The following is a 26,566-nucleotide window of genomic DNA, read 5'->3' as shown; positions in this document are numbered from 1 at the left end:
TATAAAGGCTGTTGATTTTTGTATATTGACGCTATATCCTGCTACTTTACCCAACTCTTCTGTGAGTTCCAATAGTCTCTTGGTAGAGTCTTTTGGATCCCCTATATATAGAATCATGTCATCTACAAATAGGAATAATTTGACTTCCTCCTTCCCAATTTGTATCCCTTTCATTTCTTTCTTTCTTTCTTTCTTTCTTTCTTTCTTTCTTTCTTTCTTTCTTTCTTTCTTTCTTTCTCTCTCTCTTTCTCTCTTTCTCTCTTTCTCTCTTTCTCTCTTTCTCTCTTTCTCTCTTTCTCTCTTTCTCTCTTTCTTTCCTTCCTTCCTTCCTTCCTTCCTTCCTTCCTTCCTTTTCCTAATGGCTCTGGCTAAAACTTCCAGGACTATATTGAATAGCAAAAGTGGGAGTGGGCATCCTTGTCTGGTACCAGATCTCAGTGGGAACGCTTCCAATTTTTCTCCATTCAATATGACTATGACCGTGGGTTTGCCATAGATTGCCTTGATTATGTTGAAGAATGTTCCTTCTATGCCTAATTTGCTTAGAGTTTTCATCACGAAAGGGTGTTGTATTTTATCAGATGCTTTCTCTGCATCTAGTGAGATAATCATATGGTTTTTGTTCTACAGTTTGTTAATGTAATGTATCACATATACTGACCTGGGGATGTTGAACCATCCCTGCATACTAGGGATAAATCACACTTGGTCTGGGTGGATGATCTTTCTGATGTGTTGTTGGATTCAACTGGCTAGAATTTTGAGGATTTTTTTCATCTATGTTCATCAGGGAAATTGGTCTGTAATTCTCTTTCTCTGTTGTGTCTTTTTCAAGTTTAGGAATTAGGGTGATGCTGGCTTTGTAGATAGAATTTGGGTGAGTTCTCTCCTTTTCAGTTGTTTTGAATAACTTGAGAAGAATTGTAGATAGCTCTTCTTTAAACGTCTGGTAGAATTCAGCAGTGAAGCCATCTGGTCCTGGGCCTTTCTTTGTGGGGAGAGCCTTTATTACTGATTCAATTTCTCTCTTTGTTATTGGTCTGTTTAGGTTTTCTAGGTCTTCATGGCTCAACGTAGGTAGGTTGTATGTGTCCAGAAATCTATTCATTTCTTCTAGGATTCCCATTTTGCTGACATACAGCTCTTTGTTGTAACTTCTGATGATTCTTTTTATTTCTGTGATGTCTGTTGTTACATTTCCTGTTTTATCTCTAATTTTATTGATTTGGGTCTTCTCTCCCATTTGTTTGGTTAGTTGGGATAATGGTGTGTCGATTTTTTTTTTCAAAAAACATCTCTTCGTTTTGCTGATCTTTTATATTTTTTATTCCGTTTTGTTAATTTCTTCTCTAATTTTAATTATTTCTTTCCTCTTATTAATTTTGGGTTTGGTTTGCTGTTGTTTTTCCAGATCCTTGAGATGCATTGATAGCTCATTTATTTGGTTCCTTCCTTCCCAATTTATTGATGTAGACACCAATTGCTATTAAGCTTTCCTCTTAACATTGCTTTTTCTATATTCCATAAGTTTCTTTTGTTTTTGTTTTTTTGACAGGCAGAGTGGACAGTGAGAGAGAGAGACAGAGAGAAAAGTCTTCCTTTTGCTGTTGGTTCACCCTCCAATGGCCGCCGCAGCCAGCGCGTTGTGGCCAGCGCACCGTGCTGATCCGAAGCCAGGAGCCAGGTGCTTCTCCTGGTCTCCCATGGGGTGCAGGGCCCAAGCACTTGGGCCATCCTCCACTGCACTCCCAGTCCACAGCAGAGAGCTGGCCTGGAAGAGGGGCAACCGGGACAGAATCCTGCACCCCAACCGGGACTAGAACCTGGTGTGCCAGCGCCACAAGGTGGAGGATTAGCCTAGTGAGCCGCGGCGCCAGCCTATTCCATAAGTTTTGATATGTTGTGTTGTCATTTTTTTGTTTCAAGAAATTTTTTTGTTTCTCTTTTGATTTATTTTATGACCCACTGTTCAATCAGGAGTATGTTGTTCAGTCTTCATGTGTTTGCATATGCTCTAGAGATTCCTGAGTTGCTGATTTCTAGCTTCACTCCATGGTGGTCTGAGAAGATGGATGCTATGATTTTGATTTTTTTGAGTTTGCTGAGACTTGCTTTGTGGCCTAGCATGTGGTCAATCCTAGAGAAAGTTCAATGCATTGATGAGAAGAATGTTTATTCCTCAACTATAGGATGAAAAGTTTTGTAAGGTATCTGTTAGGTCCATTTGGTGTATAGTGTTGGTTAACTCTGCTATTTCCTTGCTGGTTTTCTGTCTGGTTGACCTATCCATTGCTGAAAGTGGGGTATTGAATTCCCCTATTACTATTGTATTGGAATCTATGCCTCCCTTTAGATCCTTTAACATTTCTTTTAAATAGTCAGATGCCCTATAATTAGATAAATTTATATTTATAGTAGTTACATCTTCCTGCTGAATTGATCTCTTAATGGGCCATTCTCCTCTGCCCTCCCAGGCCAAAGCAGAGAGCTGGACTGGAAGAGGAGCAACTGGGACTAGTATCCGGCACACCAACCGAGACTAGAACCCAGGGTGCCGGTGCCACAGGTGGAGGATTAGCCAAGTGAGCCACGGCACCGGCCCTGTTGTATTCTATTGGGGTTTCATGTTGTCTTCCTTATTCTTGTTTCTTGAATTGGTACGTTTGTTGTTTGGCATTTGTGGAAACACTCATTGGTTTCTTCTTTTTTTTTTTTTTTTTTTTTTTTTTTGCTGTGTCAGCTTTTATCTTTATACTATTCCTCTGTAGATATGTGGAGTGTCTGCTTTCAGTGAATATCTAGAGGCTTGTGGTGGGTGTGGCCTGTTCAGTTCTCTAGAGGAAATGGCATGTCTAAGGTGACACACTCGGGTTTGGTGTGGTAAATCTCCTCTCTCTCTCTCTCTTTTTTTTTAATCAAAAGGGAAGTGTATTCTGCTCAGCTGAGCTCCTCTCCTCAAAGGAGACCAGTGCCTGTGCACTAGTCCCAGAGGGTATAATATTCAGCTGGTCTGCCCCAAGGACCACACAATGGATCTGTGCAGTCCTCCGTGTAAGTTCAGATTCCCCAGCAGGAAGTGTAGGAAACCCTGAGCATCTGGAGTCTCTCTCAGTAACTGCCCAAAGTCCCATCCACACCGTTGAGTCCTCCCACACAGCCTCAGCTTTTTTTCTCAGTCCCAGCACAGAAGCCTCCCACTGTCATGAGCTCCCAGCCCCCTGTTAGTTCACCTCACCAGAGTCAGGAGTCTCCACTTGGCTGGTTGCTGGGTGTGAACACAAACTGGCACAGCTGTTACATATGTCCAGAATGGCACCTGCTCTATCCACTTGTTACAGGACACTGTTGTAAAGTGATCAAGGAGGGAGAAACGTGTCCTTCCTTTTTTCTTTTTTTCCCCTCCTCTAGTTTGGCAGGTACACTATCCTCCACGGAGCTCCAAGCCAGGTGCCCTCCAGGCTCTTCCTGCAGCTTTATCACCAGTGGCTTGGGCTGCTGCGGTGCGTACGCTCTTGGCCACTGGAGTCCTGAGCTGTGCGCGTCCACGCCCTCCACGTGGGTCCACTCTGTCCCTCTAATCTGCATAGTTTCCTCTGCTGTTTTCTCCCAAACTCTTCCCTGAAACTGTATTCTCTCCACTTTTTTAAAACTATCTTCTCCTGGACTCTCTAGTAAAAGAGTAAACTCCCTCCCTACTCCACCATCTTGGACCGCCTCTCTTTTATGACACTGACATTTTGGAAAATGTCTCTCGTGTTAAATACCAAGTTCCTTTTTTTCATGTCTGGCAGTGGCTTCCTCACAATTCAATGTATCCTGTACATTCACAGCCAGAACACTGCAGAGATGAGGTTGTGCCTGCCTTCAGTTGTCCTAGCATTGCTTTAATCCTTTGTAGTGATCATTTGGGGATAGAGGTATTGTAAGTACTAGATGTCAACTGGTTCTAACAGTTTAAAATGCTATTTTTCCTAATTGTGAAATTAATACTAGCTTAATCCAAAAAATTAAGCAATGTAAAAAATTCAGACATGTATGAATGCATTGTACATAGAACTGGCAAAGGACTGTGTTCTTCAGGGTCTCCTAGTCCCAGCCTGTTCCCCGAGACAAATCCATGGCAACTCATGCTCTGGGCTGGCTGAGTGACTTCTGAAGAACAATGGGAACCAGGCCTAGGGTGTTAATCAATGTCCACTGTTAGGGGAACAGCAGTCACCCTGGTTTGTTAAGCCCCCTCCCATGTGACAGCACAGTGCTGAAGTCTTGAGACAGATTCTATTTTTAGTATGGTTTACCTGACTTGCCCAAGTTCACACAGGACAAAGGACAAAGCTGCCATTTTATCTCAGACTTCTGCCACCCCCACCCCCACAAGACCCTCCTCATATTCCCCTTTACACCAAGATATGCCTTCTAGTATGGAGACCCGCCTCATCAACCCCTTTGTGACACCTAGCATGCAGATGGAAGAAAGGTGACGGTGACCAGGACTGGTGGTGAGCACTCGAGACCCTCTCTGCTTTGCTTACATTGGGCCAGCTATCTTCTCCCCAGAGCTGGGCTCCCCTTTGCAAAGAGCTCTGCCTGAGACCTCCACCCCGTGCACCAGGGTGGGAGGGGAGCCAGTCTCCATAGCAACCTGCCTCTGGGGCAGAGAATGATCCCAACATCCCAGAAGGATGCTGAGGGGGTGATGGTTGAAAGGATGTGATTACACTGAACTGTGACCCGTGCAGCTAATGTGATAGGAGCCCGGGGTGGCAAGGCCAGGGCTTAGCTTCCATCTCAGAGACCTCTGAAGGCAGAGTGATAATTTTCATTCTCTTACTCAGCCCATTCGTTCTGCCCAATAAGTTGGTGTTTCTCTGATACACAGTTCAGAGAGCCCCAACCCTGCAGCCAAGGTCACAAGGAAACAGCAGTTGATTAAAAAAAGGGGGTTGGGGTGGCACTGTGGTGCAGCAGGTTAATGCCCTGGCCTGAAGTGCCAGCATCCCATATGGGCGCTGGTTCTAGTCCCGGCTGCTCCTCTTCCAATCCAGCTCTCTGCTATGGCCTGGGAAAGCAGTAGAAGATGGCCCAAATCCTTGAGCCCCTACACCCGCATGGGAGACCCAAAAGAAGCTCCTGGATCCTGGCTTCGGATCGGTACAGTTCTGGCCGTTGTGGCCATCTGGGGAGTGAACCAGCAGATGGAAGACCTCTCTCTTTGTCTCTGCCTCTCCTCTCTCTGTGTAACTCTGACTTTAAAAACAAAACAAAAAGCAAACAAACAAAAAAAACCCGGCATTCTTTCATCCTTGCCCTCCTGCACTGTGGTCATGGTTCCACCCACTTTAACCTTGAGACCACATCTTGGATCTTTGGATTACCACAGTAGCTGAAGACGCAGTCTCATTGCTAAAACCATGAGACAGGCACCTGGAACTCACGTGAATTCATACTGTTAGCCTTCTGACCACTTGATGTTATTAAAAATGGGGTCCTAGAGTTTCGGCCACAGCCAGGCTGACACAACATAGACCACGAGTATGGCTTATTGCAGGTGCCATAGCAGAAGCCAGATTAAGGATAGAGCCTGCAGGCATTTTCCTTAAAATAGTGGCACTTTTAGAATTGGAAGGCACTTCAAAATGTTCATGGGAAAGAGAAATAAAAGATAAGTTTATTTTGGTGTGAAAAAATTTTGAAATCCATGCAAGTGAAGGGTCTTCAAAAAGTTCATGAAAAAATGTGTATTATAAAAACCTATACACAGATTTCAAAAATTTTTGCACTTTCAGGAGAAGAGAAAGGCAAGTATTGATACCCTAAAGGGTTAAGGCAACATGACGAGTCTCAAGGACTCTACCCAGGACCATAGAGTTTAACACCTGGGCATCAGGGCTGACACTGCCCAACCCCTAAATTTTGCAGGTTTTTTTTTTTTAAGATTCATTTATTTATTTGAAAGGCAGAGCAACAGAGAGAGAGAGAGGGCGAGACCCGTGAGAGATCTTCCATCCACTCTTTCACTCCTCAAATGGCCACATCAGTTGGGGCTGGGCCAGGCTGAAGCCAGAAGCCAGGAGCTTCCTCCAGGTCTCTTCCATGGGTGCAGGGGCCCAAGCACTTGGGCCATCCTCCGCTGCTTTCCGAGGTCATTAGCAGGGAGCTGGATTGGAAATGGGGCAGCTGGGACTCAAACAGGCACCCACCTCCTCCAAACGACAAGCCAGAACTCCTTTGCCAGCATTGCAAGTGGTAGCTCAACCTGCTGTGTCACAACACTGGCCCCATTATAGATGGGGTGATAAAAAATGTACAATGAATAATCCACCCCTCCCCTCCCTGCAGCCACCCCAGTTCCCTCCTTGGAAGCAAAACAATGTAACCAGTTTCTTGTGTACTCTTCCAGGGAGATTTTATACATTGATAAGCAAATTCTAAAATATATATATTTTTCCTCATTAAAGCATCCGGTTCTCCATTTATTTTCACAAATGAAAGCTAATATGTGTGCTTTTGACCTCTCCTCCCAAAGCATTGTTGGTGCTTTGATCAAGATGGCATTAAACCTAAGTCTGGTAACAATGAAAATTGCTTGTGCTACTTAGTCTTCCCATCTAGGAACATAAGGTGTGTTTCTTTAACATTAACTCTCCTCTGAGATCTTTCAGTGAAGTTCTGTTTAGAGTAAGAGTATTTTGGTGATTTTTATTCCTGGATCTTTTGTATTTTCATTGTGATGGTTATTTCTCTCTTTTTAAATTTCCTTTTTAATTTATCAAAAGGCAACAAATTTCCTGTATTTCACAGATACAGTGTTAGGAGCACAGTGATTCTTTCTTTTTTTTTTTAACTTTTATTTAATGAATATAAACTTCCAAAATACAGCTTATGGATTACAATGGCTTCCCCCCCATAACTTCCTTCCCACTCGCAACCCTCTCCTTTCCCGCACCCTTTCCCCTTCCATTCACATCAAGATTCATTTTCAATTCTCTTTATATACAGAAGATCAGTTTAGCATACAGTAAGTAAAGATTTCAACAGTTTGCACCCACATAGAAACACAAAGTGAAAAATACTGTTTGAGTACTAGTTATAGCATTAAATCACAATGTACAGCACATTAAGGACAGAAATCCTACATGAGGAGTAAGTGCACAGTGACTCCTGTTGTTGACTTAACAAATTGACACTCTTGTTTATGGCATCAGTAATCATCCTAGGTTCTTGTCATGAGTTGCCAAGGCTATGGAAGCCTTTTGAGTTCACCGACTCCGATCATATTTAGACAAAGTCGTAGTCAACATGGAAGTTCTCTCCTCCCTTCAGAGAAAGGTACCTCCTTTGATGACTTGTTCTTTCCACTGGGATCTCACTTGCAGAGATCTTTCATTTAGGTGTTTTTGTTTTTGTTTTTGTTTTTGTTTTTGTTTTTTTGCCAGAGTGTCTTGGCTTTCCATGCCTGAAATACTCTCATGGGCATTTCAGCCGGATCCGAATGCCTTAAGGGCTGATTATGAGGCCAGAGTACTGTTTAGGACATCTGCCATTCTATGAGTCTGCTGTGTATCTCGCTTCCCGTGTTGGATCGTTCTCTCCCTTTTTGATTTTATCAGTTAGTATTTGCAGACACTAGTCTTGTTTATGTGATCCCTTTGACTCTTAGTCCTATCATTATGATCAATTGTGAACAGAAATTGATCACTTGGACTAGTGAGATGGCATTGGTACATGCCACCTTGATGGGATTGAATTGGAATCCCCTGGTTTGTTTCTAACTCTACCGTTTGGGGCAAGACAGCTTGAGCATGTCCCAAATTGTACATCTCTTCCCTCTCTTATTCCCACTCTTATATTTAACAGCGATCACTTTTCAATTAAGTTTCAACACTTAAGTATAACTGTGTATTAATTACAGAATTCAACCAATAGTATTAAGTAGAAAAAACAAAAAAATACTAAGAGGGATAATGTATTAAATTGTTCATCAACAGTCAGGGCAAGGGCTGATCAAGTCGCTGCCATTTCTCATAGTGTTCATTTCACTTTAACAGGTTTCCTTTTTGGTGCTCAGTTAGCTGTCACCGATCAGGGAGAACATATGATATTTGTCCCTCTAGGGCTGGCTTATTTCACTCAGCATAATGTTTTCCAGGTTCCTCCATTTTGTTGCAAATGACCGGATTTCATTGTTTTTTTTTTTTTTTACTGCTGTATAGTATTCTATAGAATACATATCCCATAATTTCTTTATCCAGTCTACTGTTGATGGGCATTTGGGTTGATTCCAGGTCTTAGCTATTGTGAATTGAGCTGCAATAAACATTAATGTGCAGACACCTTGTTTGTTTGCCAATTTAATTTCCTTTGGGTAAATTCCAAGGAGTGGGATGGCTGGGTCGAACAGTAGGGTTATCTTCAGGTTTCTGAGGAATCTCCAGACTGACTTCCATAGTGGCTTGACCAGTTTGCATTCCCACCAACAGTGGGTTAGAGGAGCACAGTGATTCTTCTCACACTCCTTCCCTCACTCCCACTCCCTCCTTCTCTTATTTTTCTTTTAATTTTTATAGTGACATACTTGCCAATTGTCTTTATAATCACAAGCTTCACCCTCCACCTAATGAAGAATTCAACAAGTAGAAAGTAGGAAAACCACTGCTCCGCAACAGTATTCTCCCCTTTCTATGACTTACCAAAGAACTTCCAGTCTTACACTATTTTAAAATCTGTCTGGCTGCCTCAGATCATCAATTCTGCTCGTCCTGTGGTTCATTCTCTTCTGCATCTGGATCATTAATTCCTTTCAGGGATGAGGGGCAACGCCTCCCAGGGGTTAAGGCTGCAGGCGCCAGGTTAGATGAACTGATTTCAAATGCTACTCTGCCCACTTCATGGCTGTGCAATCTCAGGAAAATTATCAAACCTGTCTGGGCTTCAATTTCTTCATCCAGAAATGGACTAAAGATACCACTGACCTCGTAAAGTTGCTGACATGAATAATTGGCCCAATTCAAGTGAAGCTGTTAAGATGATGCTTGGAGCACGGGTCAACTGTAATTGCTGTTCTTATGATTATTTTCTTGTGCCTTTATAATAATATCTCATTTTTCATTTCATATTTTATTGTACTACTTAAGAGTTTCTCTTACGTCTTTCCGTCTGTGTTCTTTCAGTTAGGTATGATGTTTGCAATCAGTTTGAACTAAATGTTCTCAATCATATTGAGAATGTAATCTTCTAAGATTTTTTTTTTAGGAGCAGATAACAGATGCCTTTCTGGCCCTTGCTCATGTAATAACGTACTTTCCCATTGTTCTATTTTTTTTTTTAATTTATTTGACAGGCAGAGTTAGACAGTGAGAGAGAGAGAGACAGAGAGAAAGGTCTTCCTTCCGTTGGTTCACCCCCCAAATGGCTGCCATGGCTGGAGGGACGCCAATCCTAAGCCAGGAGCCAGGTGCCTCTCCTGGTCTCCCATGCGGGTGCAGGGCCCAACCACTTGGGCCATCCTCCACTGCACTCCTGGGCCACAGCAGAGAGCTGGACTAGAAGAGGAGCAACCAGGACTAGAACCCAGTGCCCATATGGGATGCCGGCACTGCAGGCAGAGGATTAACCAAGTGAGCCACCGCGCCAGCCCCTCCCATTGTTCTATTGTTGTGACATTTTATCAATGGATATCCTTAAATCAAAGTATCTGTTTTAAGATTTATTTATTTGTTTGAAACCCAGAGTGACAGAGAGCGAAAGAGAGATCGTCCATCTGCTGGTTCACTCCCCAGATGGCTGCAACACCCAGGGCTGGGCCAGGGTGAAGCCAGCACCCAGGAATTCCTTCTGGGTCTCCAACACATGTGGCAGGGGCCCAAGCACTTGGACCATCTTCTACTTCTTTCCCAGGTGCATTAGCCGTGAGTTGAATTGGAAGTCGAGCAACCAAAACTCAGGCTAGCACTCCAATATGGGATGTCAGTGTGACAGGGGGCGGCATAACCTACTGTGCCATGCCAGCCCCAAATCAGAAAATCTTTACTTTCTAGAATGAACTATATTTGGCCATGATGTATCACTCTTTCAGTACCCAACTGAATTTGATCCAGCAGAACTCAGTTTAAAACTTGGAATTTTGTGTTCCTACATTGAGTTGGTCTCTAACAGCCTCTGTGTGTGTGTGTGTGTGTGTGTCTTTACTAGTTTAGGCTAACCTTAGAAAAGAAATTAGCAAAATGTCAGTGTTCTCCCCATTTTCAGGAAGAGAATTATTTGGCCCTTGGTCGCCTGCCATTTCTCTTAGCCTTTGGGAACCGTTGGCTGGATCCTGCTCGAGACCTTGATGCTATTAACACTGGCTCTAATTCCCTCCCTGGTGTGCAAGCAGCTCTTCACAGTTGTGCTTCCAATCTTTGGTTAATGTGGAAAGTTTATTTTTGCTCCAGTGAGTATAAACTCTGGCAGCGTGGTGACTGCCAGGCAGGCCGCGGAGCCATGCAGCTTGTGCAACTGGGCGCGGGCGGATCTGGGCTGCAGTGAGTGGGAGGGGCTGGAATGTGGGAATGCCGCACGTCTAGCCAGCACCAAATGGGTCACAAGTTCACCAGAATACACTGCGGCTTTGCCTGGGAGGGAACAGACAGTTACAGACAACAGGGCCTGGTGCCCAGAGCATGGAAGCCTGCAGTTGTGTCTGGAGTTTCACCACACACACACACACAAACACACACACACACACCTTCCTGTTCTGTGCCTCAGTGTCCTCATCCACAAAATGGGAATAATTGTAGTTCTCAAAAGAATTAAGCGAGCTGGTTGACAGAAGGTGCTTAGCAAAGTTGCTGGCCTGCGTAAGCATTGAATGTGATTCAGACAATGCCAGGGTGCCAAACACCCGCTGGGCAATGCCACCACAGTGAGTGCGGCCAGGGGACAACACTGTTCTGTAGAAGTGACAGTTCGGCATTTTTCACTGATTCTTTCATTCCTTCAGCAACTCCAGGATTCAAACCTCTGCTAAGAACCTTGACTGTGCCCTGACCACAAGCCTCTCTGGAATGTGACTGAGGCGCACGTTGGCCGCGTCCCCAGGTTCATGCCGACACCACTGCAGAGAGGGCCGCTCTGGGGGGTCCCTGCCCTCCCTCTCAGCCACAGTTCCAGGGAGCAGGCTACGGGAGGAGCCCTTGTAGTGTGTCAGTGATGACTCAGCATGTGATAAGCATGCCATCACAGATGAGCAGGGAAAGGGAGGTGTACCCAGTAATTCATTATCCGGAAGAGATGAATTACAGAGCACAAAAACAAAGTTTGAAATGCCCCATTAAGCTAACATGTAAGTAAGTTTGCACAAGGATGGCTTTTCTAATCACAAAAGCACTGGAATGAGTTTTAAAATGTGCTAGTCACAGACTGTTGGCTAAGTGCTGGAACTGTGCCTTTCAGAAGCCAGTGCATCATTCAGTGGCAAACAGAGAAAGGTAACTGCAGGGACAGCAGATGGAGGATCAGTGTCTTCACCAGGTACAGATCGCCTTCAAATCAATTAAAGACGAATCCTCTGAAATAATTAGAGAGAACACCAACAGATAATTCACAATATGGCCATAAACGTTAAAAAGTTCTCCCTTGGGAACAATAAAAGACTAGGCGGAATGATATACTGTTCTCTTTCCTTTACATCAGCATTAATTTTTTACGAACAGTACCGCGCGCTGGCATTGAGGGTGACTGCAACGTTGGCTCACGGGCTCTGCCTGGAGCGCAGGTGTTGGCCCAACTTTCCAAGGGCAACTTGATGCCCTCATCACATCCATTGAGTCCTCCGTTCACTTCTAGGATTGTGTCTGGAGGAAATAATCAAAGAAGGAGGCACCGGGAAGGGCCGGCACTGCGGCGCAGCAGGTTAAGCCACCACTTGCAATGCCAGCACGTCACGTCGGGGCGTCATTTTGAGTCCCAGAGTCTCTGTGCCTGATTCATCTTCTTGCTAACGCTCCTGGGAAGGCAGCAGAAAATGACCCTAGTACTTGGGTCCCTGACACCCATGTAGGAGTTCCCGGCTCCTGGTTTGGGCCTGGCTTGGACCCGGCTATTGTGGCCATTTGGGAAGTGAACCAGCAGATGGAAGATCTCTTTTTCTCTCTCTCACTCTATTTCTCCCCCTCTCTCTGTGCTATGCTTTTCAAATAAATAAGTAAATAATCATTAAAAATATATATGAGAAGACAAACATGATGTGAGAATGTTATAACATTATTCATAGTAGCAACAGAATTTATATAATCACAAAAAAGGAAAGTATTTAAATGTCCAATAGTAATAAAATTATTAGGTTGACGGTGTTAAGTCCAGTCAATGGGATTTTATGCCACAATCCACAACCAAACTTTCCAAATCTCATCTTAAGACAGGGGAAAACATTTGTGATCTGATGCTAAGTGAAAAAGAGCAGACACTTGGACTTACCTCCAATGGTGGAACTAGAAATGTGCCAGGGGATTTCAACTCAATCGTACCAAGGAGGCAGGTGCCAATGCCAGTGCACTTGGTAAAGTGATAAGTATAAATATACAACCGATCAAAAAGATAGGGTAAGTGTCGAAGAGATTTCACAAATAAGACCAGTGTAAGCAAACAATGAAGGATAGAATTAAAAGGGAGAGAATGATCCTGCGGGGGAAGCAGGACACACAGCAGTCATAGAATGGCAAACGCCCAAAATAGCGCTCCGGCCTCAGAATCAACCCTTGGGACATTCGGATCTGGCTAAAAGTCCCAGGAGAGTCTCACAGGCATGGAAAGCCATGACACGTGGCAAAAAAAAAAAAAAAATCTAAATGAAAGATCCTGGTGAACAAGACCCCAGCAGAAGGAACAGGCCATCAAGGAGAGAGGTGCCTTTCTCTGAAGGGAGGAAGGAACCTCCACTGTGATATGGCCTTGACTAAACAAGTTCAGAGTTGGTGAACTCAAGGAGCTTCCATAGCCTAGACAGCTCATGGCAAGAGCCTCAGGTGATTGCTGACATCATAAATAAGAGAGCCAATTGTTAAATCAACAACAGGAGTCACTGGGTACATGCTCCCCACGTAGGATCTCTGTCCTTAATGAGTTTTACTATGAAACTTAAAAACAACACTACTAGTTGAACAATACCCTATACCTTGTGTGGTTGTGTGAGGGCAGCCTGTTGAAATCCTTGCTTAGTGGCCGGCGCCGCGGCTCACTAGGCTAATCCTCCGCCTTGCGGTGCCAGCACACCGGGTTCTAGCCCGGTCGGGGTGCCGGATTCTGTTCCAGTTGCCCCTCTTCCAGGCCAGCTCTCTGCTGTGGCCAGGGAGTGCAGTGGAGGATAGCCCAAGTCCTTGGGCCCTGCACCCCATGGGAGACCAGGATAAGTACCTGGCTCCTGCCATCAGATCAGCGCAGTGCGCCGGCCACAGCGTGCCGGCCGCGGCAGCCACTGGAGGGTGAACCAGCGGCAAAGGAAGACCTTTCTCTCTGTCTCTCTCTCTCACTGTCCACTCTGCCTGTCCAAAAAAAAAAATCCTTGCTTAGTGTATATTAAGTTGATCTTCTGTATATGAAGGTAACTGAAAATGAAACTCAATGAAGGGCGGGATGGGAGAGGAAGTGGGAGAGGGTAGGGCCGGGGAGGGAGGGAGGTTGGGGGAGGGGGAGCCACAACAATACAAAAGTTGCACTTTGTAAATTCACATTTATTAAATTAAAAAAATACTGGAAAAAAATTTAAAAAAAAGAGCAGAAACCAAAACTAGATGCAAGCATGATTGTGTTTTTGTAAAGAAAGAATACAGGTGTGTAGCTCCAGCACTATGCTGTGGACTGCTCCTTACAGGTTGTGACAATGCTGCACTATTTCTAGGCCTCTTGGATCAGTGGAGACTGTGCCATCCTGGCTGCTCTAGCCACTCCCTAGGAGCACACACAGCCCCATGACCCAGCGAGTGAGAAGCTGTTGACCCTGCTCCGGCAGGTAGGCCTGCCTTCTCTCTTGGTGGTGGGCCCTACCAAGCCAGCTGTCACATACTCTAAATATCACCCTTGACCTGGGCCCTTATCATAGAAAGGAATTCTTTGGCAAGAAGTAGGGAGCCAAGAAAAGGAGAAATGTGCTTAATAAAGGAGCAAAATAATAGCTTTGGTGTTTTGGTGTGAGGCAAACTCGGCAAGATCCCAGAGGATGCCAGCCATTTTTTTTTTTTCAAGTTTTATTGGGTTCCAATCCACAGAAAGATCACAGTGTGGGAGATTAGGGATTTGCATCACCAGCCTGGTCCTGCCCTGTCCAACCAGCACACACCACCCCCAGGCTTGTCGTGTTCATGGCCTTTGGATTGCGTTACTGCTGCTTTTTTCGACTTGTCCATTGCAGATGCAGGACTGGGGGGCAGGAGGCTGTTTAGATGCTGCAGGAGAGATGCAGAGAGCGGAGGCTCAGGATGGCCCTCAGAAAGGCCAGATCCTTTGGGTTTCCAAGCTCTGCCTCCTGCATGACGTTATGGAGGCCACGGAGTGAGGGAGGGTCCCAGAACAGAGGTGGGGCAGGGTGAGACCCATCCAGCCAGGTGAGTCAGGTCCATGCAACACTCCAGTACGTCAACAGTGATGAGCTTTGAGTATATGTGATTTTTTGTTCTCTTTTAAAAGAATATTTGTTTATTTTCATTTTACTTAGAAGGTAGAGAGAGAAAAAAATCTTCCACTCCCCAAGCTTCCCAAACAGCCGGGGTTAGGCCAGGCTAAAGCCAGTGGAACTCCATCCAGGTCTCCCATGTGGATGGCAGGGACCCAAGTACTTGCTGCCCCCCAGGGTGTGCATTAGCAGGAAGCTGGAAGCCAGGCACTGCAGTATGGGATGCAGATGTCTTGAGTGACACCTTAACCACTACACCAAATACCCACCCCTATTTTCTTGGGCTTATCTGTATTTTCATAACTCTTGTAATCCAAAAATATATTATAAATAAAGCACTATGCACAATGGCAATGCAATTAAATTCAGATACCTGGTTATTGGACTCAGGCATCAGGTTTTGTTTGTTTTAAAGCTCCCAAACTGATTCTATTGTACAGTCGATGTTAGATCCAGGGGTGTAGTCAACTCTCATTTTACAAAACAGATACCTATGCCCAGAGTAGTAGTTCACACCAGCACTTGGCTAAGATGTTTGATCCAGGTGTAACTGAGAAATCCAATCTTATTTAGTGAGAAGTCATTTCTTTTGTCGCTTTTTTAGTGACATGAAATTACCTACTCACAGCTCTGATGATACTGTAGGAACCAGTTGTGCTTACAGCACATGGCCATATGTCCGAAGGCTGAGGATCCTGCTCCCTGAGCTCAGCTCTGCTTCCAAGACCAGCAGCCTGCCTTATAAAATTGTGAAAGGACAGAAATTCCTGATGCCATCATTTTCCTAATTCTACGGCCAATGGTTATGAAGAATGGGCCTTTCTTCTTTTTTTTTAAGGATGTTTATTTATTTATTTGAGAGGTAGAGTTACAGACAGAGAGGGAGAAACAGAGAGAAAGGTCTTCCATCTGCTGTTTCACTCCTCAAATGGTCACAATGGCCAGAGCTGTGCCAATCCTAAGCCAGGAGCCAGGAGCTTCTTCCAGGTCTCCCATGAGGGCGCAGGGGCCCAAGGACTTGGGTCATCTTCTACTGCTTTCCCAGGCCATAGTAGAGAGCTGGATTGGAAGAGGAACAGTTGGGACTCAAACTGGTGCCCACAAGGGATGCTGGCACCGCTGGTGAAGGCTTAGCCCACTACACCACAGCGCCAGCCTCAGGCCTTTATTTCTTATATTCACCTCCTCTTCGATTTGCCAGTTGGGAGAAAATGTGCTAATAACTCAATAAGCACTTATTTACCAAGAGTCTATAATACTTTCAACATTGCTCTTGCTTGCACTATCTTAAGTTTGGGATTTTTTTCTTCTATAATTAAGGCAAAAGCAAACAGCCAAAATAGGCATAAATTCAATTCTAGAGAGGTAAAAAGATGGACAGTCATTCAACAAGTTGGGTTTTAGCCTCTTCCTTTTAAAAAACAACTACAAATCCAAGCAAGGTACCCCGCAATGACCCCATTGTCGTGAGAACACATTGTATTTCTATGTTTGTAGAATTTCTAGGAACCCTCATTACAATCACCCAGAAACTGCTATTGATCTGTGACTGGGTGGAAAGCACACTGGGCACTTCAAAGGGTCAGCGAAATTTTAAAGAAAACTTAAAGAAGGAAGAATCCTGTCCGATCTGAGAATGCATCGTTAACAAAGAGGAAGGAAGCAGAGTCAAGACAATGAGCGCATTCATGGAGAGCCAGACGATAGCAAGCAGCCACCGCAGGGCTTCCGGGACGTGCAAAGCTGGAGAGCCGCACACTAACTGGACTTGTCCAATCGCTGGCACCGGGCCAGCTGCCCAAACTACATTTGTTTTCTGAAACTATTTCCGAGAGAGCAAGACACTAGGGGCAGTTTCACACATGGCCGCAGGACAAGACCCCCTTCTCCAAATCACTCCCAGCCCAGTAGCTGTTGTTCTTGCAACGATTGACAATCTGTTGTTTATTTCTCTACAAACGTGAGACACATGGAACGTGAATCATGAAGGAAACCTAGAGGTCAGCCTTGCACACCTCACAGCTGTCCCCTCAAGATCATCTCTGAGGAACGTTTGGTCCCACCTGGGGGTGATGAGGGGCACACCAGCTCCCAAGGTAACCCCACCTACCACTCAACAGTTCCAGAGACCCAGAAGTCCCATTGATTCCAATCTGTACCCACCACAACTACTCTGGGTCTGCAGAAAATAATCTTAAACAGTCTTTCCCTGCATTTTCCATAGCTGAAAACAGCTGTCATGTCCAGCCAAGTCTGTTCTTGTCCAAACGAAACAAACCCTGCTCCCTCGCTCACTCCTCACCTTCCAGGGTTCCCCAGTAAAACTGTGACTCCAACACCTGCCATTTCTAGGAAGAGAAAGTGGTTCAGAAAAAAGGAAGAGAAATTGGAGGAAGCGTGTTCAAAATAGCATTTGACTTAACTTTTAACTTCCTAAAGCCAGGTAGGCTAACATAATCCTCTACAAGATTAAGCTTTTTTTTTTTTTTTTTTTGTCAAAAAAGAATCATTTGAGATGGAGAGACAGCAACTGAACGCCCATCCACTGCTTGCCTTCTCAAATGCCTTTAACAGCCAGGACTGTGCCAGGCCAATGCCAGGAGTTGGGAACTCGGCCCAGTTCTCTCACATGGGTGGCGGGAATCCAATCACTAGAGGTGCATCCCCTCTGCCTGCCAGGGTCTGCATTGGCAGGGAGCTGGAGTTAGGAGTGAGAGCTGGGCATTGAACCCAGGTACGCTGATACTGGGTATGGATATCTTCACCTCTAGACTAAATGCCCGCTTGTAATTTAAGATTTCTCCCTTCCAGTGGGGCAAAGAACTCCTTGACGCAATACTTCAACATCAGAACGATTCCTGTGAAACCCCAAGTGGATGAGAAACTCCACATCTTTATGCACACTGAATTGATCAATAAATCCATTCAGTACCTGCGCCCCAAGTCCATGTACATTAAAGCTTGAGACTTTTCTAAGGATTAGTAGCACCAGAATGAAAGTGGATTCTATGAGGGCACATTGTAGAGAGGCATCTTTACCCAAGTTTATCACAGACATGCTTCTTTAAATAGAAAATTCCATTTCCCAGGCCCCCTGCATCTAGGAGAGATGCTAACCATGGACCAGCATTCACAGCCCAGAAGAAGCAACCCCAGGAACAGGGATGCTGGGATTCAAAGAAATGCATGTGTTGCATCACAAATCTGGTTATGGCTGTGGCCAGACAGCTTCCCTTGAGATAGCACTGTTGCAAGACTTCCTCCACACAGAATGAAGGATTCCTTGAGTGTTGGTTCTCTCCACTGTTACCTGCAGAAAGCTTGGAGCTACTTTTCTCTTTAAAACGTTAGAAAGAAACTTTGCTTTCCATGTTACTGGCACTTTAAAAAGCATTCTTAAAGTCTGAGGCGATATACCCTGAGGGACTTGGGCAGAAAATTCGAGAAAGAGCAAAATCTTCCAGCTTATAAACCCTCTGCATTCCACTGCTTAGGCACAGGGTCTCATTAAGGCGAAGGGAGACAGGGGTGCCTAGCCGTGTCAGCGTAGACATGTGGATAATATCCATTGAGATGCCTGGGAGACTTCCTCTGTGTGAGGCTGCATGGGAATGTATTCTGTTAGCTCTCAGAAGAGCCCTGCAAGATAGGCATGATTCTTGTCCCATTTGACAAATGAAGACTAGGCATGGAGAGATTAAGCAACTCACCTCGGATCACGTAACTAGGAGGTAGGTGGCAGCACCAGGACTCAAATGCTGGAGGTTAGGTCCCAGAGCCTAGCTCTCGCCTTTCCTCTGTGTCGCCTCCATGCAGTGTGTCACACGGTATCTCTGATGAGAGTCACATGAGACTCATTTTGTTTCAAAGCCATTCAGCTGTACCAATGACCTTAAACTTGTTCCAGCATGGCCAGGGAGTTCCAAACTGACTGGTAATTCTACCTAGCAGAACTGGCAGCAGCCTGGCCCAGGGCCAGGTCAAGGCCCACAGAGGCTCTTAATCACCAGTGGGTGGCAATGTTGTCACATGGAGCCATCAGGGTGCAGCGGAGGCCTGGCACCCTCCCCAGAAGCTGGGAAAGCCTCGCCACCTTATGGGTGGCTGAATCTGGGTAACCCCCAGGATGCAGCCTTCTTCCAGAAGCATCCAGGCTCCTTCTGCAGGAAGAGAGGGGAACACTGGCAATTATGGGATTCTTCCCTTGTCCTGCCATCACTCCCAGGGACGTCTCGATTGTAAGATCAATGTCTTCCCACAGGTCGTGCATGTCCTGGAGAGATTCCACCACCTTTGTGCCTACAGTCATACTAGCCGGTTGTAGATGTTGATAAATGGGTATATGAATACTTTTCAGTTCCCCAGAGGCAATTTCAGACCAAAAAAGCTTATCGGGATCCTCTGTAGTTGTTCCCAAGTGGATCTGGATGTGGTTGGTGCATTGGGTGGGTCCTCAGAACAGACTAGACTGCAAGCAGCACCCCCTGACAAAGCCCAGTCCACGCTCTTTAAACGGCGATCAATACTCAATCCGCTCTCACACCGGCCTGGCCCACCCACACAGGGGCACAGTTTGCGCAGAGCAAGTGCCAAGGTGGTCTCTACATAATTTCAGCAAAATGGCTCCTGCAACTGATACATTCCAGAGCTGTCCCAAAGAAAGCCCCAGTAACCACGGGCAGAGCCGCTTCCCCTTGTGCAAAACTGAGCAGCTCTGAGGAAGGTCCTCAGATCCCAAGCATTTCTCATGGCCGGGCTTGCGTGCATTTGAAATCCCTGTAGCAGCCGGCACCGCGGCTCATCCTCCGCCTTGCGGCGCTGGTACACTGGGTTCTGGTCCCGGTCGGGGTGCCAGATTCTGTCCCGGTTGCCCCTCTTCCAGGCCAGCTCTCTGCTCAGGCCGCAGCGCGCCAGCCGTGGCAGCCATTGGAGGGTGAACCAACGGCAAAGGAAGACCTTTCTCTCTGTCTCTCTGTCTCTCTCACTGTCCACTCTGCCTGTCAAAGAAAGAAAGAAAGAGAGAGAGAGAGAGAGAGAGAGAGAGAGAGAAAGAAAGAGAAAGAGAAAGAAAGAAAGAAAGAAAGAAAGAAAGAAAGAAAGAAAGAAAGAAAGAAAGAAAGAAAGAAAGAAAGAAAGAAAGAAAGAAAGAAAGAAAGAAATCCCTGTAGCATCATGCTGGGCCCTGGGGATTAGCTAGATAATGTATGATGCATCCAGAAATCGAGAAAAAATGCAGCAAAGAGATGATTTCAAGAATACCCACCAATTCCATTTTTGTATAAAAATATTTTTTAATTTTCAAACGATTACTAGGGTAAGAACAGAATTTACAAAACATGTTTTTCTTTCTTTCTTTTTTTTTTTTTTTAGTACATCATCAAATATCAAGCATTTGTTTCCTTGGATATAGATGCACTAGGCTCTGTGTACACTTTTAGTAATCTCCTATAAATTCAAATCTAGTAAATCACACTCCTCTCTCCCCATTTAAGAAAAAAAACAGGCTTGGCTTACTTTGCTGAGTAGAAAAAAACATAAATTCACTATGGAGAGGTTGGAGAATGTAGGAAGTTCTGAAGAATATCTAAGAGATGATTTCCATTGGCTTTTTGATGCCAATCTTTTTACATAGTTCACATATGTAAATAAATTTTATAAAATATAATCTACCTCTCTGCACCTGTGTCTTTTTTCCGATTTCTTCTCATCTCTTCCATTTTTTTTACTTTTGATTTTTTTCTCCATGGGCATCTCTCTTCATGCATCTGTACATAAATTTCTCTATTTAGTTCTTACACAAGTACAGAGACACGAGTCATTCAAAACATACTACTTTCTTAACTGCATAGGAATAAAAATAAATGATGAACAGATAGTCGGTAGATAGATGATAGACAGATAGATGGGTTAGGAAGGATTGATGTAGCTTTCTTGGTTATGTTAAGTGGGTTTGTGACCTTCAGTAGAAAAAAAAATTTCCTGCCCCAACTTTAGATTCCATAAGAACCACAAGTCATTCTTCTCTTTGTACCTGTTATTCCTAAGCCACCCTTCCTCATTTCTGGAAACTCTGCACAGGGCCCACGATCAGGCCTAATTATTTGTATTCACCACCACTTAGATGGGCTGCTTCCATATGGTCTCTAAGGAAGCTCCTCCATTTCCTTTTTCCAACCACTTGGCAGTTCTGTACCACATCTCAGGCCTGGAAGGAGCACTGCAGAACATTCTGTTCTGCCCCACATGTCTGCCCTGCCCCAACCCTTGTGCCTCACTCTGGATCTGAATTCCTCCAAATAAATGCCTCCTTGGTGTGTGACAAGCCAAGGTTGACCGTCCTCAATGACAGGAAGCTCACTACCTCTTGAGGAGACCCGGAACACTTTTACAAAGCTCTTAACAACTGAAATACCTGTCTTTCTGTCACCCTCATTCGCTGCTATTGCTAAGTATCGAAGGTTCATGGAAGCACTAAGCATAACATTTTCTGTGTAAAATACTTGAAATACAATCCTATTTACAGTAGCATCAAAAAATCAAATACTTAAGGATGGACTTAACCAAGGAGGTAACAGACTGTATGCTTGAAAACTGCACAGCATTGCTGAAAGAAATTAAAGAAACAAACAAATGGATAGACATCCATGTTCCATTAGTTAGAAGACTTAGTATTGTTAAATGCTTAATACTACCCCCAAAAATCTATGGATTCAATATGCCTCTACCCAAATCTCAGCATTTTTAGAAACAAAAAATTTATTATAAAATTCATATAAGTCTCAAGGGACCCCAAATGGCCAAAATGATCTTCAAAAGAACAAAGATTGAGGCCTTACACTTCCTGTTTTCGTAACTTAATACAAAGCTATGTAATGAAAACAGTATGAGCTGACATAAAGATTGACATTTAGATCAGTAGACTAGAATTGAAAATCTAGGAAAACCGTATCTATCTATCTATCTATAGAGAGTGTCAAAAGGTGGAACCCTGGGAAATTAATATATATATATGATTTATGAATATGATTAATGGATCTATATTATTTTCTACACTAGTACCAAAACCAATAGAGAAAAAATGGACTTTTCAACAAATGGTTCTTGAACAACTAGTTAGCCACATGGAAAAGAACACAGATGGACCCTTTCCTTATACATAAGTAAGACTAAGCTCAAAATGTATCAAAACCCCAAATATAAGACCTAAAACTATGTAACTTTTAGAAGAAAGCATAGGAAGAAAGCTTTGTGATATTGAATTTGACAGTGATATCTTGAATATGACATTAAAAATGCAGGCAACAAGAGGATAAGTTGGCAAATTGGAACACATCAGAAATAAATGCTTTTGTGTATGAAAGGACACTGGCAACAGAGTGAAAAAATAACACATAAAATGGAAGAAAATATTTCCAAAGCATATATCTGAAAAGGGCTTAATGTCCAGAATATATAAGGAACCCTAACAATTCAACAACAGATATCAAACAACTCAATTCAAAAATGGGCAACAGATTTGAATAGGCATTTCTCCAAGATAAACAAATGGCCAATAGGTACTTGAAAAGATGTCCAGCATCACTAATCATTATGGAAATGTAAATCAAAATCACAATGAAATGTCAATTCACATCAACTAGGTTAGCTATTACAAAATAACTAGGAACAGATACTTGGCAAAGTATCTGTTAGTACGCCACTTGAAACACCTGCATCCCATATCAGAGTGTCTGGGTTCTAGTCCCAACTATGCTTCCACTTTCAGCTTCCTGCTAACGTGAACCCTGGGAGGCAGCAGATGACGGCTCAAGTAATTTGGTTCCTGCCACAGACATAGGACACCCAGATTGAGTTACTAGCTCCTGGCTTTGGCTGACCCACAACCTCAGAGGTTGTAGGCATTTGGGCAGTGAACCAGTGAATGGGAGATCTCTATGTCTATTTTCCCTCTCCCTCTTCCTCTCCCTTTCCCTCTCCCTCTCCCTCTCTCTCTCCCTTCCTTTCCTGTGGGGAGCAATCCGGACTAGACTAAGTTACTCGAATTAAGACTTATTCTATGCATCTGCTCTCCCACAATATGGCGCTGGGAGAGAAGTAAACAGCTTCCGCACAGCTGCCTCCAGTTCAACTAATAAATTGTAGGACTTGCTCCTGATTGGAGAGCAGCGTACTCGGCGTGTGGGCAGCCGAGTTAGGATTGGCGGAGGAGGACTATAAAGGAGGAGAGAGACGGCATGCACCAGGAACATCTATGGGGAACATCTAGCTGAAGGAACACCCGTGCAGCCCCCGAGAGAACCGGCCGGCGGTGTGCCGCTCCCCTGCGGAAGTGGGGAATGCGGCCAGGGGGAACTGCCCTTCCACGGAGGTGGAAGGGATAGTAGCCAACCCGGGAAGAACCAGCAGCAAACCCGGGGAGGGCCGAGCAGACGAAAGAACAGCGCAGGGTCCTGTGTTGCTCCTCCACGAAGAGGGGGAGCGACACTTTCCCCCTATCGTTCTGTCTCTCTACCTTTCACATAAACAAGTAAAAATTTTTAAAAATGAATAAGTGTTGGCAAAGATGTATAGAAATTGTAACCCTTGTGCACGGTTAGTGGGAATAGAAAATGGTACGGCAACCATGGAAAAGAGTATTGGCAATTCCTAAGACTTTTTAAATCGGATTATGACATGATCCAGCAAGTCTACATTTGAAGGTATACCCAACAGCATTGAAAGAAGGGTCTCAAAGAGATGTATATACTTGTGTTTGTGACAGTAATATTCACAATTGCCAAAAGGTGGAAGCAAACCAAGTGCCCATGACAGATGAGTGACTAAACAAGATGTGATGGAACCATACAACGGAACACTATATAGTCGTTAAAATGGAAGGAGCTTCTGATATACTTTACAACATGGATGAGCCTTATGGGCAATAAGCTGAATTATATAAGCCAGTCACAAAAGGACAAATATGGTTGATTTCATGTTTCTGAGGTACCTAGAGTAGCCAGATTCAGAGAGACAAAGTTTGATGGTGGTTTCCAGGAGCTTGAGCAGGGGAGAATGGGGAGTTACTAAAACTTGGGTGTCGAGTTTGGTAAGATGAAAACAGTTCTGGAGATGGACAATGATGATTGCATTGTTAACGATGAGTATATATATATGTCACTAAACTGATCACTTTGGTTATAATGATACATTTTGTGTTATATATATTTTACTATTTTTAATTTAAAAAAAGTTCTTCAAACATGGGCAGCCTCCTATCAGGATACTGTGGAGGAGTAATCTCTGGATTAAACATATCTATTTCCTTCAAATATTTTTGTGTGACATGAATTAAGTCCCTGCAGACCTCATTCTGGCCATTCCAGACTCTGTTTCTCTGTTCAATCCACAGGCTGTGGGCCTCAACAGGACTGACCAGTTAACAATGGAAAAGACCCATCACCCCCCTCAATATGGGTACCAGACTATCAACAATACAACCAGTGTCCTTACTAGTTTATTAAACCACTGCTACTTTTTATAGAGCTGACTGCTCAACTGGCACATTCTAAAGTGCTACCGCTAAAGCCTTTTGTCAGTTGGAACTCATTCAGTAATTAAAGAAAGTCAAAATCAACAAACACGCAACATCTATGCAAGTTGACTTAGCCAAAAAAGGAATGCATTAATGAGCAGCTTGATGTAGGCTTCAAGTCATGCTCTCGGGTCTCAGCTACTGCTCTTTCCTTCTCTTGACCTAGCAGCTCTGTTCTTCTCCTGTCCTCCTTGTGTTGTCTTCATCCTTCTTAGACAGCCGTCCACCCATAAGATGTCACCCAGGTTCATGGGTATTGTTCCCAACCATCCCAGTCAATGGATCATTGCTCTCATGTGCTTTTCTTGTGTCACATCTCTGAATTCGGTCTCTGTGGCCAGGATAATGTAGTGCTGAGAGCTCACTTTTAGGCCGCATGTTCTGCCCTAAGATGAGTTAATTCCATGGAGTCAGCACGTGGGCTGAATGTGGAGAGAACGTGTTCCCCAGAGACTAATCAGGTTAAGGGTACCAGCAGGGTGAGGGGAGACTGAACAACAAAAACAACAGCTTCAACCACTCTTCAGCTAGTTCAACTGGGTATTCTGCGGACTAAGATATGGTGCCTTGTGTTTGTCCTTGCTACATATGATCTTATTGGGATTTTTCTGGCAGCGTATCTTAGGGATCCCAAATCTACAAGATGGTGCACTCATTGTTTCGCTGTTCCACAGCGTGGTGCACGTGCTTACATACCTTATTGCATTCAGTGATGAAGAGATTGTAAGTACACATGTATGTGTTCCACAGGGCTGTCAACACACGGCCCCGCCCCCAGGATCTCCTTCCCAGATGATACCAACAGCACGTTTGGATCCAGCCCCACCTTTGTCCTTAAGTCTGAGCTCTACTTCTTGTGCCCAACGATAGACTGAGCAAATCAAACTTACGGTGTAGACTCCTTGGGAGGGTCTTGAGTAGACAGTGTCCTACTCTACATATCATTTCTTTTTCTAGCTATCACTAAGAGACATTTTCTCTGTGTCCCAGATTTAGAATACTCTTTAAATATATATAAATATATTAGATATATTAGATATGTTATATCAATATATTATATATAATATTATAAAATATTATTATATATAATATATTATATTTTAATATTATTATATTATATAATATTAGATATTTATATTATATATAATTAGATATTTATATCTAATATAATATTATATTAATGTATTATATTAGATCTAAATATATATCTAAATATATATTTATATATATATAAAGTAGTAACCAGAGTAGCCATAACAGTAGCAAACTATATACAATGTTTACATTAGACACTGTTCTAAAATCTCATAGAATTAGACATTAACTCAATTTTTCCACACAAGAAATTTGTGAGACAGGTGGCTGTTGCAATTATTACCATCATTACCATCATCATCATCACCATTTCCATTTAAAGGCAAAGAAATTAAACCCAAAGAGGGAAATGACCCAAATTTAGAATAAGCAGTGTGTACATCCTAGTAATCTCTCTCCAAAAGCCTTGCACCTAACACAGAAATGGCATTGGACTTTGATATTCCTCACCTCTCAATTCCAGCTCTCCAGCAAATGTGCAGACAAGACTGCTTAAAACAAACCAAAAACTACCGTGGATAAATTAGGGATCAGCCACTCACTTTACGAAACAGTCTACTGTCACGTGACTCATAGTGAAAACCAAATTTCTCCTGTGATATCAACTGGTTTCAAGTCATTAATGACAGCATAGAAATGCTGGGACAGAAAAACCAAGCCAACGGGTTGGTCCACTAAACACGAATCAGAACTGAGAAGTATCCCTGGATAACATCCACATTAGTAGAAAAATGCAGCTTTAAGAAACTTCAGGGCTGGTGTTGTAGCATAGCAGGTAAAGCCAACACCTGTGATGCTGCCTTCCTATATGGGGCAGGTTTGAGTCCCAGGTGCTCCACTTCTGACCCAGTTCCCTGCTAATGCACCTGTCAAAGCAGCAGAAGATGACCCAAGTACTTGGGCCCCTGCACCTACATGGGAGAGAGGAAGTTCCTGGCTCCTGGCTTCAATCTGGCCCAACCCTGGGTGATGTGGCCATTTGGAGGAGTAAACCAGTGGATGGAAAATTTCTCTCGCTCTTCCTCTCTCTGTAACTCTACCTTCCAAATAAATAAAATAAATCTTTTTAAAAAATAAGCTTTTCTTATGCATTTATTTTTGCCCTAAACCATGACTATACTTGAGGCAGAGCGGGTGGGGAGATATGCCTGGTGAGAGGAGCTCAGCAGGTGTCTCACCAGGGGTCTCTGCACTGGCAGAATCTGCCTCCCAGCCCTTCCTCTGCTCCCCTGGAGTCACTTGACCGCAGGTCC

At 44.0% G+C, this 26,566-nt stretch overlaps 1 protein-coding gene across 7 annotated transcripts in view; it reads left to right on the top strand.

Moving 5' to 3' along the window:
- Positions 1 to 26,566, top strand: part of ANKRD55 (ankyrin repeat domain 55) — a 117,960-nt gene that overhangs the window by 11,802 nt on the left and 79,592 nt on the right. Inside the window, exon 3 of one of the 7 annotated variants that reach the window (XM_089313174.1) lies at positions 13,877 to 13,987. The exons of the other annotated variants lie outside the window; for them this stretch is intronic. The gene's annotated coding sequence lies outside the window, so the exon portion shown is untranslated. The remainder of the gene's footprint in view (positions 1 to 13,876; positions 13,988 to 26,566) is intronic. 7 annotated transcript variants of the gene reach the window in all.

The sequence above is a fragment of the Oryctolagus cuniculus genome, chromosome 14, assembly GCF_051225735.1.
Source record: "Oryctolagus cuniculus isolate XC-2025 breed Fujian yellow rabbit chromosome 14, ASM5122573v1, whole genome shotgun sequence".
Lineage (NCBI taxonomy): Eukaryota > Metazoa > Chordata > Mammalia > Lagomorpha > Leporidae > Oryctolagus > Oryctolagus cuniculus.
The sequence above is the reverse complement of the archived record's forward strand: the minus strand, read 5'-3'. Positions and strand labels throughout refer to the sequence as shown.